At 40.7% G+C, this 20,135-nt stretch overlaps 1 pseudogene; it reads left to right on the top strand.

Moving 5' to 3' along the window:
* Positions 1-8,384: 8,384 nt before the first annotated feature.
* On the top strand, positions 8,385-18,403 carry LOC127670657 (leucine-rich repeat-containing protein 58-like; annotated as a pseudogene).
* Positions 18,404-20,135: the final 1,732 nt, after the last annotated feature.

Here is a 20,135-nt window from a genome sequence, read left to right as displayed (position 1 = left end):
GTTCTTTTCAAGACTTTAAGCATGAAAGGATGCTGAATTTTGTCAAATGCTTTTTCAGCATCCAATGAAATGTCCATGTGGTTTTTTTCTTTGAGTTTGTTTATGTAGTGGATTGCATTGATGGATTTCCGTATATTGAACCAATCCTGCATGCCCGGGATAAAGCCTACTTGATCATGGCGGATGATCGTTTTGATGTGTTCTTGGATTCGGTTGGCAAGAATTTTATTGAGTATTTTTGCATCGATGTTCATAAGGGAAATTGGTCTGAAGTTCTCTTTCTTTGTTGGATCTTTGTATGGTTTTGGTATCAGCGTAATTGTGGCTTCGTAGAAGGAATTGGGTAGTTTTCCTTCTGTTTCTATTTTTTGGAATAGTTTGAAGAGTATTGGTGTTAAGTCTTCTTTGAAGGTCTGTTAGAATTCTGCACTGAAACCATCTGGTCCTGTGCTTTTTTTGGTTGGAAGACTTTCTATGACTCCTTCTATTTCTTTAGGCATTATGGGACTGTTTAGATGATCTATTTGGTCCTGAATTAATTCTGGTATTTGGTATCTGTCTAGGAAATTGTCCATTTCCTCCAGATTCTCCAGTTGTGTCGAGTACAGGCTCTTGTAGTAGGATCTGATGATTTTTGGATTTCCTCAGTTTCCATTGTTATATCTCCCTTTTCATTTCTAAGTTTGTTAATTTGGATACTTTCTCTGTGCCCTTTGGTCAGTCTGGCTAAGGGTTTATCTATCTTGTGGATTTTCTCAAAGAACCAGCTCCTGGACTCGTTGATTCTTTGTATGGTTCTCTTTGTTTCTACTTGATTGATTTCGGCCCTGAGTTTGATGATTTCCTGCCTTCTACTCCTCCTGGGTGAAATAGCTTCTTTTTGTTCCAGGGCTTTCAGGTGTGTCATTAAGCTGGTTATGTATGCTCTCTCCATTTTCTTTTTGGAGGCACTCAGGGCTATGAGTTTTCCTCTTAGCACTGCCTTCATTGTGCACCATAGATTTATGTATGTTGTGTTTTCATTTTCATTGAGTTCTAAAAAGTCTTTAATTTCTTTCTTTATTTCTTCCTTGACCAAGGTATCATTGAGTAGAATATTGTTCAGTTTCCATGTGTATGTGGGTTTTCTGTTATTTTTGTTGCTATTGAAGACCACTTTTACTCCATAGTGGTCTGATAGGAGGCATGGGATTAGTTCGATCTTCTTATATTTGTTGAGGTCTGTCTTGTGACCAAATATATGGTCAGTTTTGGAGAAGGTACCATGAGGTGCTGAGAAAAAGGTATACTCTTTTGCTTTAGGATAGAATGTTCTATATATATCTGTTAAAGTTAGTTGGTCCAAAGCTTCAATTAGTTTCATTGTGTTCCTGTTTAGTTTCTGTTTTCCTGATCGGTCCATTGAGGAAAGTGCAGTGTTGAAGTCGCCCACAATTACTGTGTTAGGTGCAATGTGTGCTTTGAGCTTTAATAAAGTTTCTTTTAGGAAAGAGGGTGTCCTTGCATTTGGAGCATAGATGTTCAGGATTGAGGGTTCTTCTTGTTGTATTTTTCCTTTGATCAGCAAGAAGAGTCCCTCAGAGTCTCTTTTGATGACTTTGGGTTGAAAGTCAATTTTATCTGATATTAAAATGGCTACTCCAGCTTGTTTCCTGAGACCATTTGCTTGTAAAATTGTCTTTCAGCCTTTTACTCTAAGGTAGTGCTTGTCTTTGACCCTTAGGTGTGTTTCCTGTAAGCAGCAAAATGTAGGGTCCTGTTTACGTGTCCAGTCAGTTAGTCTATGTCTTTTTATTGGGGCATTGAGTCCATTGATGTTAAGAGATATTAAGGAATACTGATTGTTACTTCTTGTCATTTTTGACGTTATTTTTTAAATTTGATTGGTTAACCTCTTTTGGGTTTGATGAAAGGTTGCTATCTTGCTTTTTCCAGGGTGAAGTTTCCCTCCTTGTATTGGTGTTTTCCTCCTATTTTCCTTTGTTGGGCTGGGTTTGTGGATAGATATTGGGTAAACTTGGTTTTGTCATGGAATATCTTTGTTTCTCCATCTATGGTGATTGAGAGTTTTGCTGGATATAGTAGTTTTGGCTGGCATTTGTGTTCTCTTAGGGTCTGCATGAGATCTGCCCAGGATCTTCTAGCCTTCATAGTCTCAGATGAAAAGTCTGCTGTGATTCTGATAGGTCTTCCTTTATATGTTACTTTGCCTTTTTCTCTTACTGCCTTTAATATTCTTTCTTTGTTTAGTACATATGATGTTTTGATTATTATGTGACAGGAAGTATTTCTGTTATGGTCCAGTGTGTTTGGAGTTCTGTAGGCTTCTTGTATATTCATGGGCATCTCTCTCTTTAGGTTAGGGAAGTTTTCTTCCATAATTTTATTGAAGATATTTGCTGGCCCTTTAAGTTGTAAATCTTCACTCTCATCTATGCCTATAATCCTTAGGTTTGGTCTTCTCATTGTGTCCTGGATTTTCCTGGATATTTTGGGTTACAAGCTTTTTGCTTTTTGCATTTTCTTTAACTGTTGAGTCCATGGTTTCTATGGTATCTTCAGCATCTGAGATTCTTTCTTCTATCTCTTGTATTCTGTTGTTGATATTTGCATCTATGTCCACCGATTTCTTCCCAAGGTTTTGTATCTCCAAAGTTGTCTCCCTTTGAGTTTTCTTAGTTGTTTCTACTTCTGATTTTCGATCCTGGATGGTTTTGCTTTGCTCCTTCAGTTGCTTGTTTGTGCTTTCCTGTAATTCCTTAAGAGATTTTTTTGTTTCCTCTTTCATGACCTCAGCCTCTTGACCAAAGTTCTCCTGTATTTCTTTAAGTGTTTTTTTGTGTTTCCTCATTATTGGCTTTTGTATTCTCCTGGATTTCTTTCAATGATTTTTGTGTTTCCCTTGCAAGGGCTTCTAACTTTTGATCCATTTTCTCCTGAATTTCTTTATGTATGTCCTTCATGTGTTCCTGTACCAGCATCATGACCAGTGATTTTAAATCCAAATCTTGTTTTACTGGTGTGATGGTGTATCCAGGCCATGCTGGTAAAGGAGAATTGGGTTCAGATGTTGCCATATTGCCTTGATTTCTATTATTGGCATTGCTGCATTTGCCTTTTGCCATCTAGTTCTCACTGGTGTTAGTTGGTCTTGTCAATGTTGGACTCACCAGTGCAAGCTGCCCCTTCCCAGGTGGCCTCTGGTGAACTGCTTACCTCCTGCACTGCCTGGAGACAGGGTGCTGATGCCCAGGCTGTTCAGATCCCGAAGCAGACACCTGAAGGCTCCCGCTGAGGCCTGCTGGATTCACTGGAGCACACTGACTTCTCCCCGCTGTGGGCCCGGAAGCCCCTCTTGCCTCTTGCAGGACCTGGAGATGTGGTGTTGCCGCCTAGGCTGATCTGGATCCGGAAGCGGAGAGGTCTGAGTGCTCCTGCCAGAGGCCTCCGGACTGGAGCCTAAGCTCTGTCTCACAGGAGCAAGCTGTGCTGTGAGCTCCCAGACTGCCTCTGGGTGCACACCAGGTCTTATGCACTTCCTGGAGACAGAGTGCTGTGGCCCAGGCTGTTCAGATCTCGAAGCAGGCACCTGAAGGCTCCTGCTGGGGCTCCCTGTATTCACCAGAGCACACCGACTTCTCTCCTCTGGCTGCCCGGAAGCCCGTCTTGCCTCTTACAGGACCTGGAGATGAGGTGTTGCCGCCCAGGCGGATCTGGATCCGGAAGCAGAGAGATCTGAGGGCTACTGCCAGAGGCCTCCAGACTCCAGAAGTTTAATTTTTCAATTTCCTTAGATGATATGTGATTTGATGGTGTACCTGATGCCAATTTTATTTTGGTGCATGTTATCTGTCTAGGAAATCATCCATTTCATTTAGATTTTCCAGTTTTGTTGAGTATAGGCTTTTGTACAAAGATATGATTTTTTTTTAATTTTTCAGCTTCTTTTGTTATGTCCCCTTTTTAATTTCTGATTTTGTTCATTTAGATTCTGTCTCTGGGCCCTTTACTTAGTTTGGCTAGGGGATTTATCTATAATGTTGATTTTTTTTAAAGGAACAGCTTTTGGTTTCTTTATTTGTATTATTCTCTTTGTTTCTACATATTTGATTTTGGTTCTGAGCTTGACAATTTCTTACCCTCTCCTCCTCTTGGGTGTGTTTGTTTCTTTAGGTTGTGGGGCTTTCAGGTGTGCTGTTAGTGTGTTAGTGTGTTAGTGTGTTAGTGTAAGATCTCTCTAGTTTCTTTACTAGGGCCCTATGTGCTATGAATTTTCCTCTTTGCCCTGCTTTCACTGTCTCATAAGTTGGGGTTGTTGTGCCTTCATTTTCATTGAATTCTAAAATGTTATTCATTTCTTTCTTTACTTCTTCCCTGATGAAGTTATCATTGAATAGAGAGTTGTTCAATTTCCATAAGTACATGGGTTTTCTGGGAGTTTTGTGTTGTTTTTGAAATCTAGCCTTAATCTGTGATAATCTCATAAAATGCACAGGATTATTTCAATCTTCTAGTACCTGTTGAAGCTTGTTTTGTAACCGATTATATGGCTAATTTTAGAAAAGGTAATATAAGGTATGGAGAAGAAGGTATATTCTTTTGTGGTAGTGTAAACTGTTCTATATATATTTGTTAGATGCATTTGAGTCATAACCTCTATTAGTGTCACTGTGTCTCTGTTTAGTTTCTGTTTCAATACTCTGTCCTTTGGTGAGAATGGGGTGTTGAGGTCTTCCACTATTACTGTGTGTGATTCAAGGTGTGTTTTCAACTTCATTAAAGTCACCTCTTATGAATGTGGATACACTTACATTTGTGGCACAGAAGTTCAGAATTGAGACTTTCTCTTGGTTGATTTTTCCTTTGATTAATATGAAGTGTCGTTTGCCATCTCCCTTGAAAATTTTTGGTTGAAAGTCTATTAGCTATTAGAATGACAACTCTTGCTTGTTTTTTGGGACTGTTTGCTTGGAAGACTTGCTTCAAGCCTTTAACTCTGAGGTAATGTTTACCTTTGTCATTGGGGGTGTGTTTCTTATATGCAGCAAAATGCTAGATCCGTTTTGCATGTCCAGTCTGTTAGCATATGTCTGTTTATTGGGGAATTGAGCCTGTTGATATTGAGAAATACTAAGGATGGAATATTTTAGTTCCTGTTATGTTTGTTGTTGTAGATGGCATTATATGCACGTGATTCCCTCCTTTTGATTATTTTGTTCTGAGATAACTCTTATCTTCTTTTCTCATTGGTGAAGGAACCTTCCTTGTTTTGGAGTTTTCCTTTTAGAATCCAAGTAAACATCAAAGCAACCATCCACCATGATCAAGTAGGCTTCGTCACAGGGATGCAGGGATGGTTCAATATACAAAAATCTATCAATGTAATCCACTATATGAAGGAACTCAAAGGAAAAAACACATTATCACTTCATTAGATGCTGATAAAGTATTTGACACAATCCATCACTCCTTCATAATACAGGTAATCCACTATATAAAAAAACTCAAAGAAAAAAAATCACATGACCATTTCATTAGATGCAGAGAAAGTATTTGACAAAATCCAATACCCTTTATGATAAAAGTCTTGGAAAGATCATAAATTCAAGGACCATACCTGATAACAGAAAAGCAATACACAGCAAAGCAGTAGCCAACATCAAACTAAATGGAGAGAAACTTGAAGCAATCCCTCTAAAATCAAGAACTAGACAAGGCTGTCTATTCTCTCCCTACCTGTTCAATATAGTACTCAAAGACCTAGCAAAAGCAATTAGACAACAAAAGAAGGTAAAGGCAAATAAATTGGAATGAAAGATATCAGAATATCACTATTTGTAGATGATATTTGCCTAAGGGAGTACTACTCAGTTATTAAAAACAACAAATTCATGGAATTCTTACGCAAATGGGTGGAACTAGAAAATATCATCCTGAGTGAGGTAACCCAGTCACAAAAGAACACACATGGCATGCACTCACTAAAAAGTGGATATTAGCCCAGAAGCTTGGAACACCCAAGATAGAATTCATAGAGCAAATGAAGCTCAAGAAGAAGGAAGACTTCAGTACTTCATAGAAGGGGGAACTAAATACCCACAGGAGGAGATACAGAGACAAAATGTGGAGCAGAGACTGAAGGGAAGGCCATCCAGAGACTGCCCCACCTGGTGATCCATCCCTCATACAGTCACCAAACCCAGACACTATTGTGGATGTCAGCAAGTGCTTCCTGAAAGGAAGATGATATGACTGTCTCCTGAGAGGCTCTGTTGGTGCCTGACAAATACAGAAGTGGATACTCACAGCCAACTAATGAACTAAGCATAGGGTCCCTAAAGGAGGAGCTAGAGAAAGGACCCAGGGAGCTGAAGGATCTTGCAGCCTCGTAGGAGGAACAAAAGTATGAACCAACCAGCACCCCCAGAACTCCCAGGGACTAAACCACCAAACAAAGAGAACACATGGAGGGAACCATGGTTCCAGCCACATATGTTGAAGGGGATGGCCCTGTCAGACCTCAATGAGAGGAGAGGCCCTGGGTCCTGTGAAGGGTCCACGTCCCAGTGACAGGGAACGCCAGGATAGGGAAGCGGGTGTGGGTGGGGTAGTAAGCAGGTGGAGGAGGTATGGGATAGGGGCTTTTGGAGGGGAAATGTGGAAAGGGGATAACATTTGAAATGTGAATAAAGAAAATATCTAATAAAAAAGTGAGTGAAATAAAAAGTAGCAAACACATTGAAAGTAAGAGCATTGTTACATCAGAGCAGGAGGAGGGACCAAGATTAGAAGGAGAATGCAGAGTTTAATATCTTAAATATAAGGCAACTTTATAAAATAACAGCAATATGCACAATGCAGAGAGAAAGAGACAAAAAGAAGAAACTACAGAGAGAGTGGAAGGAGCAGGTAGGACCCTCCTTACCACAGGACAGAACAGGTCTTTTCTTAATAGCAAGGCAAGCTTAGTCTTACTAAAGAGGACAAAGCGTTCTGCTATGAACTTGGGTTAAATTCATTTAGCAACAAACTTGAAGAAGCTTTTCTTTCCCTATGCAATAAAGATTGGAGCTCATTTTTCATCCAGAATGAATGAGTTCATTCTGCACTGGTGTTTGATCTTTTGCTCTAAATGCATTTGTAAGTATAGATGTGTGTGTGTGTGTGTGTGTGTGTGTGTGTGTGTGTGTGTGTGTGTGTAATTATGAGATAAGGATGTAGTCTATCCCAACTGGTTTTAATGGAGATATATGAAGGTGTAAGCATGAATCCATATATAATTTTATGTGAGTTTATCCATGTTTACTTATGTAAAAAGATTCTTCTGCAAATTTGCCTCTCTTCTTCTGGTTCAATAGACGTTTATTGCTCCAAATCTCCCCCTAGTCAAACAAGCAAGAGGCATCTGGACATGAGGGGAAGGGTTCTAGCAAGCAATCCCTTACTTAATCCACTGCTGTTTTAAAATGAGGTGCTAAGTGCCAGTCTGATTTGAAGATGCTATAATTTTGGTTGTATGGTTTTGGCTTCTTTATCAAAAGACAAGTGTCCACAGGTGTGTGGGTTTAATTCTGGGTCTTTGATTCTATTCGGTTGATTAACCTGACTGTCCGTGTCCACTATCATGCAATTTATATCACTGTTGCTCTGTAGTACAGCTTGAGGTCAGGGATGGTGATTCTTCCAGAAGTCTTGTTCAGAATTGTTTCGTTCATCCTGGTTTTTTGTTTTTCCATGTGAAACTGAGAATTGCTCTGTCCATGTCAATAAATTATTGTGTTGCTATTTTGATGGGGATTGCATTGATTCAGTAGATTTCTTTTAGTAAGATACCCATTTCATTGTATTAAACCTATCAATCCATGAGAATGGGAGACCTTTCCATCCTCTGCTTCCCAAGCATGGTAATTCTAAAACTTCCTTCTTTCAGTGATCTACTGTCTGAGAAATCTAAAGTCCCACCTCTGTCTCCCTTCCCAGTCATTTGCTACCAGCAAATTTATTTAGCATTTAGCACAATCTGGGAGGAAGGACAGTGCCTCACACTTAGACATGCAAATTCTCCTATAATTTGGGAACCCCATTAAGATAATATTAGCAATAAACCAAATCTACAACTGTATATTCTTACTTGTAAGTGGATATTAGACAAAGAGGAAAGAAGAAGGTTGAGACTTGACTCGGCTGGCATCAGGGGTGAGAGCCTGGGCAGGGCCGTGCTGTACCACTTCTGATGGGGTGGAACCCTTCAGGTTCAGGGATGCACTGCCTCATCAGGCTTCCTAGGATCCCGCTGGATGGAGGAGACCGGGCTCAGGGAGGCCAAACTCAACTGGTCCATCCACAGCGTGTGGGGCGGAAGCCCTGGAGTCTGAGCTGGATGCATGACCGAGGAGTGGCGTGGCTTGCAGGAGGAGCTGCTTTGGCTGCTGCTGGTCGCTGCCACAGGCGCGCTGGGCTGTGGCTTCCTCCTTTGGCTCCTGGACCTGAGTGGCAATGAGCTTGCAGCGCTGGGACCTGAGCTGCTGACACTGAGAGGCCCATGCAAGCTGCTGGCCAGGAACAACCTGCTGGGCGGCCCAGGCTCGCAGCCCAAGGGCCTGCCTGGCCCAGTCACTGCTCTGCTGCAGCCTCCAGGTGCTCAACCTCAGTGGCAACAGCTTCCAGGAGCTGCCTGCCTTGATGCTGGAGTTGCATGTGCTTCAGACCTTCAGCCTGGGCTGGGTAGCAATTAGCTGCAGAGCATCCTGGCAGAGATGGAGAACTTGCAGAGTTTATACCTTGGAGTAAACGTCATTGAAGAAATCCCACCAGAAGAATTAGCAAATCTGCCTTCTCTGAGTTACTAGGTGCTGCGTGACAAGATCCAAAGTGTGCCTACTCAGCAATCACAGTTGCATTCGCTTCGATCCTCAGTTTTCATAACTTGGTGACATACCTGCCTCGAGAGATCCGTAATCTTATTCCCTGGAAATGTTGAGTTTATGAGGAAACCCATTGGTTGGTTGTTTTGTTAGAGATATAACATGACCATACAGCTCTTCTGGAATTAGCCTCAAGGACCATTAAGATCCGAAGTATTTCTTACACACACAATGGACTTCCTGGGAATCTTCATAGATACTTGGGTTCAGCCTACAATTGTCCAAAACCCAAAGTGCGGTGGAGTCTATTTTGACTGTTGTGTCAGACAAATTAAGTTTGTGGGTTTCTCCCTAAGATTTCATCTTACACCAGTCAGAATGGCTAAGATTAAAAATTCAGGAGACAGCAGGTGTTGGAAAGGGTGTGGAGAAAGAGGAACACTCCTCCACTGCTGGTGGGGTTGCAAATTGGTACAACCACTCTGGAAATCAGTCTGGCGGTTCCTCCGAAAACTGGGCACCTCACTTCCAGAAGATCCCGCTATACCACTCCTGGGCACATACCCAGAAGACTCCCCACCATGTAATAAGGATACATGTTCTACTATGTTCATAGCAGCCCTATTTATAATTGCCAGATGCTGGAAAGAACCCAGGTATCCCTCAACAGAAGAGTGGATGCAAAAAATGTGGTAGATCTACACAATGGAGTACTATTCAGCCATTAGAAACAATGAATTCATGAAATTCTTAGGCAAATGGATAGAGCTAGAGAATATCATACTAAGTGAGGTAACCCAGACTCAAAAGGTGAATCATGGTATGCTCTCACTAATAAGTGGATATTAACCTAGAAAACTGGAATACCCAAAACATAATCCACACATCAAATGAGGTACAAGAAGAAAGGAGGAGTGGCCCCTGGTTCTGGAAAGACTCAGTGAAACAGTATTCGGCAAAACCAGAACGGGGAAGTGGGAAGGGGTGGGTGGGAGGACAGGGGAAGAGAAGGGGGCTTACGGGACTTTCGGGGAGTGGGGGGGGCAAGAAAAGGGAAATCATTTGAAATGTAAATAAATTATATCGAATAAAAAAAAAGAATACCAAAAAAAAAAGGATACATGCTCCACTATGTTCATAGCAGCCCTATTTATAATATCCAGAAGCTGGAAAGAATTCAGGTATCCCTCAACAGAAGAATGGATGCAAAAAAAATGTGGTATATATACACAATGGAGTGCTATTCAGCCATTAGAAACAATGAATTCATGAAATTCTTAGGCAAATGGATGGAGCTGGAGAACATCATACTAAGTGAGGTAACCCAGTCTCAAAAGATGAATCATGGTATGCACTCACTAATAAGTTGTTATTAACCTAGAAAAATGGAATACCCAAAACATAATCCACACATCAAATGAGGTACAAGAAAGAGGGAGGAGTGGCCCCTGGTTCTGGAGTATAGACTCAGTGTAGCAGTATAGGGCAAAACCAGAACAGGGAAGTGGGAAGGGGTGGATGGGAGAAAATGGGGAGGGAAGGGGGCTTATGGGACTTTCAGGGAGTGGGAGGCCAGAAAAGGGGAAATCATTTGAAATGTAAATAAAAATATATCGAAAAAAAAAAGTTTGTGGGTTTCTGAGGGAAGTACCGTCTTCCCTCTTGCACTGCGTGCTCCAGAATGCTCCTCCCACTGCACTCTGCCTCACACAACTCCACATCCCAGAGTGAGTCTGACTCAGAAGATGAAGCCAGTGCGCACAGAATGCAGAAAGTTCATCATGGTTGGGGAGCAGTGGGTATTGATAAAACACGGAGCAGAAGTGATTTAAAAAGAAACCGGGTCTTGAAGTTGATTGGAGGCCTGAGCGTTTTTCATCTTGAATGTCCATGTAAGACTTTGCCATGGTGTGAAAGAAAGGTTTTGCATTTTATCTTCACATTTGGCAGGAGTGAGTCCGGTCCCGAGTTTAGATTCTTTGAGTGTAATTTATTATCAATGGCAGTTCAAAATTAAGCTGACTGACCACAATTTTCATGTAAGTCTTTGAAGAAACACTAACAGCATGGTTCATTCTGAAGAGCAGTCATGTTTGCAATCAGCAAGAACAACCTCGGATTGCTGAGTTGATTAAAGAAGTCATCACAGTCCTCTTACCAGGGCTGGTTTATGCTGAACACTATACACAAATAAAATGAACCTTCTCCTTGTGTTACCCCTGGACTGTTGAAAGCCTTTCGAGACAACTAACTGGACAGTAAGCCTATAACTTTTAATATATTTAAACCAGCTCTCGTCTTGTGTGATTGTTACTAACTTTATATAAACTAGCAATTCCTTAATCTTAGCAAGATTACGGAAGCTTATTATAGAAATTATTTCAGCGTAACCTACAACCTGACACTGTGCAAAACACTTGGAAATATACTTTAACTAGCTGAATAATTGTATACATAATACCTGAGTTCGGAGGGCCTGGAACTCTGTAGAATGGACTGGCCTGGAACTAAGAGATCTCCCTGGAAGAACTCCCAGATGGGACATCTTCCAGGTGGCAATTCTAGGGGTCCTCCGCCTCCCTAGTTGCTGATATTATAGGTGTACACCACCATCTGCTTCCATGGCCATCTTAACTTTGTGTTAACTGCAATGATCTCTTCTAAGTAAATGTCTTTTACACTTAATGAGAGGCTAAAGTCTTGATCTGTGTATTCACCAAGAGGCAGAATAATAGGTTTGGACCCCCCAAAAATCTAAATGACAAGTAGTCTAAGAACTGCTAAGTAGTCTAAGAACCTGCTTTACAACATCAGACTAAATGAAGAAAAGTCGGGCATAGTTGTGCACACCTTCAGACCTTCACTTGGGAGGTAGAGGCAGAAGAACAGGACTTCAGAGTTGACCTAGGCTCCATAGTAAATTTCAGACCAGCCTGGGCTACATACATGAAAACTTGTCTCAAGGTGGAAGGGGGCTGATTTTAACCACCACGCGTGTCTCCTTTGTTCCTCTTGTTTACTAAGCCAAGATTTCCTCTACATTTAAAAGAAAAACTACAACTACATAAGTCAGAGTGAAGCAGAGCCTATTATGTTGGTCCTCAGTAGAGGAGTTCACAGAGCCAGCAACCACTGAACACCGAAGAAAGTATTGAGAGAACATTAAATACATTGTATCCCTAAGGTGGGGAAGAAAAATAGTAACACAAAGTGTTGTCATTGGAAATTAATAAATTTTACTAACTAGTTGATTAGGAATAAAATACTAAAAGTATAAGCTAACATTAAAAGGCATGAAACTGTCACTGCTGATCCTTAACCAACCTATTACAGGAAGTCTACTTGGTAAGTGCCAAAAGCAGTTTCGGATTGCAGTGGGGCATCAGGTGATCTCTTGAAGAGTACTTTCTTAGAAGCCAACTGTATGCAGAATCCTTGCATATTACATTTCTTTATTTTTATTTTTATTTTATTCGATATATTTTTTATTTATATTTCAAATGATTTCCTCTTTTCTGGTCCCCCACTCCCCAAAAGTCACATAAGCCTCCTTCCCTCCCCTGTTCTCCCACCCACCCCTTCCCATTTCCCTGTTCTGGTTTTGCCTTATACTGCTACACTGAGTCTTTCCAGAACCAGTGGCCACTCCTCCGTTCTTGTTCCTCATTTGATGTGTGGAATATGTTTTGGGTATTCCAGTTATCCAGGCTAATATCCACTTATTAGTGAGTGCATACCATGACTGATCTTTTGTGACTGGGTTACCTCACTTAGTGTGATGTTCTCTAGCTCCATCCATTTGCCTAAGAATTTCATGAATTCATTGTTTCTAATGGCTGAATAGTACTCCATTGTGTATATATACCACATTTTTTGCATCCATTCTTCTGTTCAGGAATACCTGGGTTCTTTGCAGCTTCTGGTTATTATAAATAGGGCTGCTATGAACATAGTGGAACATATGTCCTTATTACATGCTGGGGAATCCTCTGGGTATATGCCCAGGAGTGGTATACCAGGATCTTTCGGAAGTGACATGCCCAGGTTTCTGAGGAACTTCCAGACTGATTTTCAGAGTGGTTGCACCAATTTGCAACGCCACCAGCAGTGGAGGAGTGTTCCTCTTTCTCCACATCCTCACCAACACCTGCTGTCTCCTGAGTTTTTAATCTTAGCCATTCTGACTGGTGTAAGGTGAAATCTCAGGGTTGTTTTGATTTGCATTTCTCTGATGACTCATGAATTTGAGCATTTTTTAAGATGTTTCTCTGCCATCCGAAGTTCTTCAGGTGAGAATTCAACTCTGGACTCCTTTTTTTAATAGGGTTATTTGGTTTTATGGGGTCTAACTTCTTGAGTTCTTTGTATATACTAGATATTAGCCCTCTATCTGATGTAGGGTTGGTGAAGATCTTTTCCCAATTTGTTGGTTGCCGATTTGTCCTTTTGATGGTGTCCTTTGCTTTACAGAAACTTTGTAATTTTATGAGGTCCCATTTGTCAATTCTTGATCTTAGAGCATACGCTACTGGTGTTCTGTTGAGGAACTTTCCCCCTGTACCGATGTCCTCAAGGGTCTTCCCCAGTTTCTTTTCTATTAGCTTCAGAGTGTCTGGCTTTATGTGGAGGTCCTTGATCCATTTGGAGTTGAGCTTAGTACAAGGAGACAAGGATGGATCAATACCATTCTTCTGCATGCTGACCTCCAGTTGAACTAGCACCATTTTTTGAAAAGGCTATCTTTTTTCCATTAGATGTTTTTAGCCCCTTTGTCGAGGATCAAGCGGCCATAGGTGTGTGGCTTCATTTCTGGATCTTCAATCCTGTTCCATTGATGCCTGCCTGTCACTGTACCAATACCATGCAGTTTTTAACACTATTGCGTGGTAGTATTGCTTGAGGTCAGGGATACTGATTCCTCCAGAATTTCTTTTGTTGCTGAGAATAGTTTTAGCTATCCTGGGTTTTTTGTTATTCCAGATGAATTTGAGAATTGGTCTTTCTAACTCTATGAAAAATTGAGTTGGGATTTTGATGGGTATTGTGTTGAATTTTTATATTGCTTTTGACAAAATGGCCATTTTAACTATATTAATCCTGGTGATCCATGAGCATGGGAGGTTTTTTTCCATTTTTTGAGGTCTTCTTCCATTTCCTTCTTCAGAGTCTTGAAGTTCTTGTCATACAGACCTTTCACATGTTTGGTAAGAGTCACCCCAAGGTACTTTATACTGTTTGTGGCTATTGTGAAGGGTGTCAGTTCCCTAATTTCTTTCTCAGCCTGTTTATCCTTTGAGTATAGGAAGGCTACTGATTTGCTTGAGTTGATTTTATAACCTGGGCATATACCCAAAGGATTCCCCAGCATGCAATAAAGACACATGCTCCATTATGTTCATAGCAGCCTTATTTATAATAGACAGAACCTGGAAAGAACCCAGATGTCCCTCAAAGGAAGAATGGATACAGAAAATGTGGTATATTTACACAATGGAATACTGCTCAGCAATTAGAAACAATGAATTCACAAAATTTTTAGGCAAATAGTTTGATCTGGAAAATATCCTAAGTGAGGTAACTCAATCACAAAAGAATACATATGGAATGCAATCTCTGATAAGTGGATATTAATTAGCCCAGAAGCTCTGAATTTGGAAGGCACAAATCGCATAACAAATGACTCCCATGAAGAAGTATAGAGAGGGTGCTGATCCTGGAAAGGATTGATCCAGCATTGGAGGGGAATATAAGGACAGAGAAAAAGGAGGAAGGTGATTGGAGAATGGGTGAAGAGAAAAGATTTATGGGACATATGGGGAGGGGGGATCTGGGAAAGGGGAAATCATTTGAAATGTAAACAAAGAATATAGAAAATAAAAATATTAAATTAAAAAAAAGAAAAAAAGAAAAGTAAATGAAGACTATATTCAGTAAAAATAAATAAATAAATATTCAGACATTAAAAAAGATATGGCAATATCTTTCAGGAAATAACATCTATAAAACATAGGTAACCTACTTCAAAGAGATCCAACGTATTTCTAGTAAAAATCAGTAGGGCAAAGTTGTGGCTAATTGAAGATGCAATAAGACACAGGGGATAGCATTCACTTCACCTGGTTAACAACAAAATGCCACTTTGCAGTTGGAGGCAGGAGAAATAAATGAACCTTATCTAACTGTAATGTGTACATGTGGGAAATTAATGAAGATAGGTTTTTTTTTAAATCAATGTGACAAATGCCTGAAGTTCTGGTACATACAAAACTGAAAGACCCAGACAATGAGTACTTGTATTAAGGATGCAGTTAAATATTTTTAATCCTTATATTTAATCCCTTCTTACCTTTGGCAAAAAGCCCACAGAGACCAACTGCTGAGATCCTCCCAGAGATCTCCACGACCAAGAAACAGAAACACCTACCAACTGTTTTACCCAGAGGCCTTTGCTCCTTTGTGCTACACCCAGTTAACTGGTCCACCCAGAGGTCTTTGTGTCCTGTCCTCATGCTGTGCCCTGCTAAATACTTCACCAGAGACCTTGCACCCTGGTTGCAGGACAGAATAGCTCATGGTACATATTTCTGCCCATAGCTACTTTACAGGAGGCAGTTGCAAAGACTTCTGCCATCACTGCTGACAGAAACGCACTCTAGCTGGAGGTGGCAGAAGGGCAAAGGGAGCCTTCGTTTTCTAAGCAGAAGATGGGGATTATGAAGGCGAATTTCTGAAGACACAAAGTGAGTTGGAATGAATTTCATGTCCTATTAGAACGGTGTGGGTTTTAAGGTTCTGCAGTGAACAAGGTGTGAATGGAGACCTGTTGGAATGAATTTCATGTCCTATTAGAACGGTGTGGGTTTTAAGGTTCTGCAGTGAACAAGGTGTGAATGGAGACCTGGCATCTGCTCCGTCAGGAAGAGCTCTGTGTTTCAAGGTACTGCAGAAGTCTGAGTGTATCAGTTGCAGAGCTGGTTGGGTTCTAGGGAAGAGGGAATTTGTTTCTGTGTGACAGAAGGCGAAATACTGGCAATCACGCAGAGAAAACAAATTGTAAGCCTCCCACAGTGTTGCTTAGTGAGTGCTGAGGTACAGTTAAGCAGCTAAACACATGATGGATGCATGGTCTGCACTTTCTTCTGGCGTTACCTTGTTGGAATCTTTATTCTCAGAAACGTTTGAAACATCAGGGCATGCTTGTTATGGATTATCCCATAAACTGACTGGTTTGGAATCCTATGCTAATGTTGACACACAAGCCCTTGGAGATAAAGACTGTTGTCACAGCATATCTCCAACAGCTACAGAGCCAGAATCCTAGGCTGACATTCAGGGCTGTACAGAGAGCATTATATGGACAAGAACAAGGGAACTTGTCATGCCTGGTTCTTCATTAGAATACCTAAATATAACCTCCCTCCAATGAGTTTACCACAGGCACAGTGCTTTGAGCCATGACTTACACCTCCATAGCAGGTCCTGGGAGAGCTTGTTTTTATTTCAGTCTCTTTTGTGACCACCTGGACACCAAAGCATCTCCTTTACAAGGTCTGCGCCATCTTATAAGGACTCAAGTCATAATTTCCATTTAGAGTTTTGTGCCAAGAAGAGCTAATTCTTATGGAATTGGCAAAAGGAAAAAGAACTTGCTGTTTCTCTCTGCATGGCATAACACAAGTAACTATTTTCTTTTGCTTCAAAGGACAGCCAATTTGGTATAAATTGTCATGATATTATGGGTGGTACTAACTTTGTCTTTTCATATTAATCTTTTCATTCATAGTTGAATGTCTTTATAGGAAAAAGAATCTTTTATACAGTCAAGAATCCTTATGATTGGGGGAGCACTGACAAATGCATGGCTTTATACAAGGTCAGTTGAGTTGCATGTATTCTTAAGGTTTTCATTGTTTCCTGTATTGGAAAGTTTTTATTTTGCTGTCCTAAAATGGTACACCACCACAAACTTATGAACCATAAGAGTTAAAATATAAACTCTTGTGATAAATCATATACATTGGAAAATTGATAATGATGTATTTTAAAAAAAAATGACAGGGCCCTTCTACGGATGTGGACAGGGTCGGAAGAAAGAAGTAGAAGGGTTGTTATAGTTAAATTTCAGTAGATACACACATGGATTTCTCATAAGTAACGCTCTCCAATTTGTGTAAATAACATGTGCAAGCAATATATATATATATATATATATATATATATATATATATATATATATATATAAATTTGAAGCTCTACCACCCTCAGTAAGACAATAGTGATAGACAGATGGCACAGTGCTTCCTGGTATTAAGAAAGTCCTGGTTTGGGTCTAAGCAACACATGTTGACTCACAACCACCTGTGACATCAGTTTGAGAGATCAGATGTGCTCTTCAGGACTCCTGGCAACACTCATTGCACATGAACCTCATATAAGCATGCACACACGTGCGCGCGCGTGCGCGCGCGGAAACACACGCACACACAACTAAATGTAAAAAAATGTAAATAGTATGTACTTTTGCTAATACAGTAATGATGAGTGTTTGTAAAAATAACATGTCAAGGGTTTGGTATCTTTTCACATGTAGAGACATTTACTTGACAGAGTTTGATAATAAATGATGACAATAGGTCAAGGATTCTTTTTTATATAAATGAAGGACATGGAAACAAGGCTTACTTAGGCTAATGCTTTAATGGTGTTACTAGCAATATCCGAGTTTCTTTTTTCTTGAGGTTTTAGTTAAATGAATAAAATAATATTGTAAAACTCTTGAATGAAGCTCTTGAACTTTTTTTCAAGTATTGAGAGAAAACCATGACAGGCTAGCAGTAAACGTTAGGAGCCAACACAAGGGAATGAAGAGGACAAAGGAAGCCACTCCTGTCACAGTGGCGGTCACCAGGCAGTCGTGTAGGCAGTCTATGTAAGGCTAAAGATAACTGTGGAAAAGGCCGGACTACACAAAAATGCATTCATAATCTTTGGTTGGTAGCAGAAAGATAGAAAGAGGAAGAGAAGGAAAACGAGGATGAGGATGAAGAGGAGGAAGAAGACAAAAATTACTTTTCTAAAAAAGGATTGTGGTGGTTTGAATGAAAACGCCTCCCATACACTCGCAGAGATTGGCACGATTAAGTGGTGTGACTTTGCTGGAGCACATAGGACATGTTGAAGGATGTATGTGACTGAGGGTGGGCCTCGAGGTTTCAAATGCTCAACCCAGGCTCAGGGTTCCTTTCTCTTCCTTCTCCCTTCCAATCCAGATGTAGATTTCTCAGTTAACTCTGCAGTACCATGTCTGACTGTATGCCACCATGTCTCCTGTCATAATAATGGTTGTATTTCACCTCTGAAATACAACCCAGCCCCAATTCAGTATTCTCCATTTTAAGAGTTGCAATGGTTATGGTTCCTCTTCACAGCAATCAAACACTAAGATGGAAACTGGTGCCATGGCCTGTGGTGTTGCCAAGATCGGACGGACCATGCTTTCATCTGGAAGAATACAGAAGACTTTCAGACTTCGAACTTAAGTGCAGATGGACAATTCAAGCAGGGTTTATTGAGTTATAGTAGTAGGACCATGGAAGACAGTGATGATCGGGTTTATTTAAACTGTGAGGCCTCAGCTATAGAAGATTCAGGGGAGAATATTATTAGTATGGTGCCTAGAAAAATATTCTTGTGATATTTTGGCTAAGAGCATTGCTGCTTTCTACAATTATGTTAAGATCAATCTGAGGCTAAAGGCCTGATTCATACTTTAATACTAGCACTAGGGAGGCAGAGACAAGTACACTTCAGAGTTCAAGGCCACCATGTTTTTTCAGAGCAATTTCTAAGCCGTTCAACCTTAGGCACTGAAGAAAACCATTGAAAACAGAAAGCTGGTGAAAAATGTATTTGAAAAATAAGAATGTTTTAATAAGGGTTTTATTTTCCAGCACAACAAGTAACAAAACTTGGCAGGCTTGGCCTTGTGGTCATGTCAGAATCAAGGTTACAAGAAAGAGGTTGTGAAATCTCCCTCCATGTTGAAGAGAATTCTCAGAGGTGTTAGGGGTGTCCCTGCATAGAGATCAAGAGAGGCCATTGCATGAATCTGTGAAGGTGAAGCCTGGATTGCCTTGGAGACCCCAAGATGTTAGAGATGCCAGAGCCCTGGGATATCTGCTGAGGAAAGCTTCTAACACAGGGCCGAATCACCACAAGAAAAATAGTGTGTTGCACTCAACAAGTATGAAAGGAGTTGGAGATCTGAAGAGTGTTTTGACATCATACATGAAGATGCAGAGTTTGGAGTCTGTTCAGCTGGTTTTTAGTCTCCCTTGGCCCAGTATTTCCTCATTACATCCTCTTTATACCCTTTGGGAATGGTAATGTATATATCCCCTGCCATTATTTTTTGAAAGTATGTGACTTGCTTCTTCATTGTTATTTTACAGGGGATTACAGTGAGATTGCATGAGACTCAGACAAGACTTTGCTTTCAAACGAAGCTGTTCCTGTGATAGACAATGGGGACATTCTAAGTAAGACTAAATGATTTTTGCATGATGATGATGGATTATTGATGCAATGGAGTAGAATGTAGTAGTTTGAGTGAAAATGGCCCTAAAGTGGCACAGGGAGTGACACTTTTAGGAGGTGTGGCCTTGTTGAAGTAAGTGTGGCCCTGTTGGAGGAATTGTGTCACAGGGAATGGGCCTTGAATTTCCAAATGCTCAAGCCAGGTCTAAAGTCTCTTCCTCAGGAGCTTGCCAACTCAGTTGTAGAACTCTTAGCTATCTCTTCAACATTATGTCTACCTGTATTCCACCATGCTTCCCAATATGATGATAATAGACTATAACACTGAACTATAAGCAAGCCCCAATTAAATGTTTTTCTTCAGAAGACTTGTTGAGTTCTGGTTGCCTTCCCAGAGGCCATTTAAGTGCTAGGGACCCTATGTAAGACCACACCTAATGCCCACAATTTCCCTTTAAAGTAGGCCTAACATCACCAAAAGGCACCCAATGCTCTGGGTTCTATATTCTGTTCCATGACTCTGGAAGCTTTCCCAGAGGCCACGTGGGCACTAGGGACCCAAAGTAAGACATGGTCCCCTGCATACTAGCTCCTCTTAAAGTGTACCCAAAAGCCATAAACTACACCCCATCTTCTGGGCAACCATATTAGACACTACAATGTTTTTAGAAGATCTTTACATTCCCAGTGGTTATGCCAGTTCTAGGGATCAAGAGGTGATGGTGGTTCCCCAAA

Source organism: Apodemus sylvaticus, chromosome 20 (assembly GCF_947179515.1).
Source record: "Apodemus sylvaticus chromosome 20, mApoSyl1.1, whole genome shotgun sequence".
NCBI lineage: Eukaryota > Metazoa > Chordata > Mammalia > Rodentia > Muridae > Apodemus > Apodemus sylvaticus.
This window is presented reverse-complemented; position numbering and strand designations above follow the sequence as displayed.